Consider the following 6,045-nt stretch of genomic DNA (forward strand, 5'->3'; position numbering starts at 1 on the left):
TCACCATGATGGGTGATAGAAATTGGATTGCAGTCCTTGCCTTCCTCGATTTTGGTTTTGGTTACCCATGTAATATACAGATTTTGGGTTTGATGGACATTCTTCAAACAAATGTCCTTCCTTACAATAGACGCAGGCTATATTTTCAAAATGATTTGGTAGCTGTGCTGCAAAACTATTAGACCCATTAGTAGTAAGATTTTTTAACATTGAAGATATTGATGATACCTGAGATGCGAGTGAAGTAAGAGTGTCTACTTCATGTATTCTAGCAACTCGTCTTCCTGACGCTACTCGATTGGTTGGCCATTGATAATTGTTGCTGGCAATCCTCTCAATGATTTTGTAAGCCTCATTATAAGACTTAGAAAGGAGAGCACCATTAGCAGAAGCGTCCACTACTATCCTCATGTGGGCATTAAGACCATTATAAAATGTCTCAAGTTGGATGCAATGTAGGATTCCGTGATGAGGGCACTTTCATAATAATTCTTTGTACCATTCCCATGCCTCATACAAGGACTCATCATCCATTTGTTGGAAGGCAGTGATCTCATTTCTTAACTTAGCATTCTTTCTAGGCGGGAAATACTTCATAAAGAATCTTTCTGCTAACTCTTGCCATGTGGAAATTGAATTTGGTGGCAATGAGTTGAACCAGGCTTGAGCTCTGTCCCTTAGTGAATACGGGAACAACTTCAATCGTAATGCGTCTTCGGGAACTCCGACTAACTTGAAAGAGTCACTCATCTCCATAAACAGTCTTAAGTGGAGATGAGGATCTTCGGTAGGCATTCCATGAATTGGCCCACAATCTGAAGCATTTGGAACATCATTGGCTTTAGCTTGAATTGTTGTGCCTCAATTTCGGGTCACCTAATACCCGGATTAAGATCATGAAATACTAGCACGACATACTGTTTTAAAGCTCTATCCCTATCATCAGCAATAAGGATAGAATTTTGAGTAGGGTTTGCTCCGTTTCCTTGATTTAGATTTTCAAAGTTCATCTCTTCAGTCCTTCTCTGACTTGCTAGTCTTCTACGTTGCCGAAAAGTTCGTTCAATCTCACGGTTTATAGGAGTAAATCAATAATTCGATCAATATTCATAAACACCTAAGATAATCACAGAAAAATTAATTGAGTTAAAATTTGAACAGAAAAATAAACCAAAATGCAAAACAAAAAAATTTACAAATAATCACTTTTTAAAATAGTCCCCGGCAACAGTGCCAAAAACTTGGAACGACAGAAATGTGCAAGTGTGCACAATCACAACAAGTAATAAAGTGACAAGTAAATGTCGAGTTTTTGTACCCACAGGGACTGTGAAAAGAATTATTTATGAATGCTATTTAAAACACTTAGGTGAAGAAAAATATTTTGTTTGAAAAGGCTGATTAAAAACTAAGTTTTTAAACTAAGTAAACTAAATAAATAAATCTCAAATGCATTATTTCAAAATATGATATTAATCAAGATGCCATAATTGTTTTAGATCAATTACATTTCTTAACTTAGAATTATTAAACTCATGTTTATATTGTTACGAATAAATTCACGGCCACTAGAAAATTTGCTAACTTATGAACATACTCACCGACCAAAATCCATTCATCTCTTGACTATATCCCTATGTCAATTCAACTGATTAAATAAATCTTAATAGGAAAATATGTTATTGCACATACATACTTATTAAATCGAAATAATCTCTTGTACATATCCCTATGTCAATTCAAATAATTAATTAAATCTAATAAGCACATAAAAGACTATGTGAGGTAACAAGGTATCCCTACCTTGAAACAGTTTAATCACAATAATCTTGCAAGTTATGCAAGGCAATTTTATCGTCAGATTCCGTTGCTAATTTAACCATTAGCTACCTTAGATGATTAAAAATGCACTGATTAAGTACTGTGTCCATTAATTACAACTTCAATCTACTTAAATAATTAATTCATTAGCTACCTCACAATTGTAATGCAAGAGTAACTTAGTCATGATTTTACTTAACCAAGTATCTTACCGAGGCTTATAACAACATAAACACAATTTTAACAATTTTAGCAAACGAAATGCAATCAACCTAACACGAATTAAATTCAAGCTAAATTGATTAAATTAACCATTCCAACAACATAAATATTCATAGATATGTTCATCATAACAACAACAAAAATTAAAGAGATAAAGAATAAGAAACAAATTCGGTGTTTTTCCATGGCTTGACATGTTTGCTCCGTTCTTCCTTCTCCGTTGTCCTCGTCGACCAAGGCTGCTATGAACACTTAATTGTTGCTCCAAATGGTTGATGAATGCCCCTTTTCCAAGAGGAGAAGTCGGCAACAGAGCAAGAGAATTTGGAATGGAAAAGAAGAGAGAAAGTGGTGAGAAGAGAGAAAAGATGTGAATGCTTGAGGTGTGTTTCAAATGATCATCTTAAGGGGGTTTTTATAGCTGAAGAGGGATGCTAAAAATAGCCAAAATTAGCAGCCAAAGAGCCCTCCCTTGGCCGGCCACACATGTGCCAAATTCGATGATTTCAAACTTGCTAAATTAAGCTTTGGCGCAAATCTAGAAAGCCACCATTTGTGGAGGGGTTTGAATGCTATTTGAACAAGTCTTCAAGGGCCTCTTTGCAAGATAAATAATCAGCCAATAAGCTGATTTGGGTAAGCACATGGGGAGGTTTTGGGATGTCCATTACTTGGTCGGTTCAGTTCACTCGGTTCGGCTCAACTGGACCACTTTTCATAATTTATTAATAATAATTTATTAACCCAAATTAAATTGGATATAAATTAAAATTAATTATATTATGAATTAATACACATAATTTTTGACCGTCTTAGGCTGAAAATTAATTCGCTTGATACTTCAAAATGCTTCTCGATTTTGTACTTCTAGCAATGTCTACCGAACCAATTTTCGCCCTTCGTGCAAATCTGTTGAAAATAACCAAAATTCATCAAAATTAATTATAAAATTAATTAAAATTGAACATGTTCATATTTTAAGTACACTTTAATTATTTTATAAAAATTAATTATTTTTCGACAGGAATTTTATTGAAACTGCATGAATTTAAGTAAAAAAAGAATGAAAAAGTGTGTATATTTTTGTGTTTCCACATAGCTAACGTACATGCGGTATAGTACAATGCGGTAGACTGCTATACCAATAATTTGTAGTTAGACTGCTAGATGATAATACGTAACGTAGCTAACGTACATATGGCACAGTGCAATGCGGTAAATTGCTATACCGGTAAGTTGCAGTTTAACTGCAAAATCAGATAAATATATGCAACAAGGTTGACGTATGTGTTGTACAGTGCAATGCGGTACTCTACAGAACAGATACAGTCTTCCTTCTCTTTTCAACCCAATCCAAAACTCTTTATGCAAATGCAAGAATGCATTCTAGCTCATAGAACAGAGATAGTTACACAGTCAGTCAAACGGAACAGATAAACAACATGCTCCACAGACCAGATTCAAACTCACATATCACACATAATCATCACAAATATCGAGTCATGAATACCCTCACTAAACCCAGCTAAAGGGTCGGAGCACACACAAATACCTCTTCGGATCAGAACTACACTTGAAACCAATATAAATGCCTTAGAACCACACGCCCATATGGAATTGCCTAAGCTGTGTAGAAGGTTAAAAGCCCGTGTAAAAAAAGGCACACGGCCATGTGATAGAGGCACACACCCATGTGATAGAGGCTCACGCCTGTGTGAAGAGAGGAACATGGCCATGTGGCTAGGGCACACGTCCGTATGGACTAGGGACACGATCGTGGGGACAGGCTGTGTAACTCTCTGTCCATTTGCACTAAATTTGAGTACAGGGCTGACACGACCATATGAGGGTTTCACATGCCCATGTGCCCACAAAACACGCCCGTGTGTCCAAAACGCATGCCCATGTGGAATCCTTAAATCCCTAAATTAGCTACATAGTCGTGTGGCACCAAATCACTCAAACCTTAATCCCCAATCTCACACACCCGTATACCCAAGGGACACGGCCGTGTGAGAAACGATAAATCCCCAAGTCGGCCACACGGCCGTGTGGCACCAAAATTGGCCCAGAACCATAATTCCTAAAAGCACATGATCATGTGAACTAGCACATGCCCATGTGGAAACCCCAGTGGCCACGAAACCACCTCGGTCCCTAACCTTTACAATAACGAGAGTATAGAAAAATATGCCATATATCCCTATCATTCAACCATTAATGGCCCAAAATCGAAGGAATTAAAGCACACTCAAGTGTTACCGGAATGAAGATTCGCAAAGTAGAATAGAAAAGTTTAGAATCCCACACCTTTTTTGTGAACATAAAGGGTCAAATGTCGATCCCACGACCAGTGAATTGAAGTCCCTTGATAACCACCACTTTTCCCAAAAAGAAAAGAAAAAGAAACAAAAAACCACAAAGCGGAAAAAAAATGTCCAGCCGAGAATAGAGAAAAAATAAATAAAATTAAATAAAAAATAAAAAATAATTAAAAATATTAACTTAAAACTAAATAAAATAAAGCACAACAAAAAGGCTCTCAAAATGTGTACGCAACTGCTCGAACCTAGAACCCAAAGGTTCACTAACACTCATTCTACCACCAGACTAGCAAGCCTATTCTTACACTTAAACCTGCCACTAAACTCAATAACACAATCTCCTCCCTGCCCCTAACCACTAACCTCAAAACTTCTAACCCCAAAATCTGGGTTGTTATAACTCATCCCTCTTTAAAGAAATTTCGTCCCCAGAATTTCCAACTAACAGATCAGTGGTATAACACCAGCTACACCACCATGCTCTCGATGCGCACTCTAACTCTAGCAGAACTAAATCAACCTAAGACCTCACACACATACTCAGAACACTTAACCACTGAAGCAGATACACAATTGTTCTTTCACACACACAAACATTATCCAATGAGCAACCATCAATGTCATTCAAATAAATCATACACAGATTCAGAACAATCTACAATTGTACATGTCTTAATGTTGTCAAGGACACTCCCTAATTCGGTGCTCCATGGACTCGCACCTAAGACATGCACCTGCCTTTTTCCAATACTTGCCCAGATGATACTTCTTATAGTGGTCACAAAATGGAGCATTGGCACTATTACCAGCACCCTCAGTAAAACCACTATTGCCACTCACATGCATTCTAACACTCTTCGCAGAACGGGGCTCTAACCTTGGAGGACTGCGATCTTTTTTCTTTCCACAATCCACACATCTATCTTGGAGCGTGTCACTAGCCTCCATTTTCCTAGCCTCAAACAGCTTCTCCAGTACTTCTCTCACTACCCGAGTCAGCACTTCGGTACCAAGCTTTGGGTTACCACCACCCGAAATTGGCAGAATCACATTGACCCCAGACTCTTGAACAGTCTTATGCCCCGGAGAAGTAGATGACCCCTCGCGAGCTTGCTTACCTTCAAAATCCATATCCGTCCTAAGGATGACTGAAGATATCTACACTTTCAGAAAACAAACACAGGTTAAATACAAAAATCTATATTTCTAGCATTATAGTTTCGAATTTCTACTTGGACCAGCATTGGAGTCTCAGACAGTTCATTTTCGCAAAACAGTTCTCGAAATACAAATAATTTCATCTTACTGTGCTATAGTTTTTCAAAAAAAAATCCTGTTTAAAATCAACCACATGTGCACACAGATACGTAAAAACACAGGTCGATTTTTTGCAAACTTGGCTCTACTGTAACACCTAAAACCCAGCCTAGAAGTTTATACCATATCCTGGATGTCACATTCGTCACTAAAGTAGTCGTAGTTAAATTTTATAAAACAAGTTCTCAAGTCATACCAAAACATTTAATCGTTTAAAATCCTGTAGGTGGAATTATAGATGAGTTGAACATATAATCAAATTTAAATAATGAATAAATTTTTAAACGAAATTTACACCACAGCTTTATAAAATCTTACATTTTCACAAACCAAGTAATTAATTATAAACTGAAAACACAAG

At 37.0% G+C, this 6,045-nt stretch overlaps 1 non-coding gene across 1 annotated transcript; it reads left to right on the top strand.

Moving 5' to 3' along the window:
* The first annotated feature begins 460 nt into the window (after positions 1 to 460).
* On the top strand, positions 461 to 567 carry LOC128282931 (small nucleolar RNA R71). Its single transcript, XR_008273281.1, has one exon. It is a non-coding gene; the product is annotated as a small nucleolar RNA R71 (small nucleolar RNA).
* Positions 568 to 6,045: the final 5,478 nt, after the last annotated feature.

This window comes from Gossypium arboreum, chromosome 10 (assembly GCF_025698485.1).
Source record: "Gossypium arboreum isolate Shixiya-1 chromosome 10, ASM2569848v2, whole genome shotgun sequence".
In the NCBI taxonomy this organism is placed as follows: domain Eukaryota; kingdom Viridiplantae; phylum Streptophyta; class Magnoliopsida; order Malvales; family Malvaceae; genus Gossypium; species Gossypium arboreum.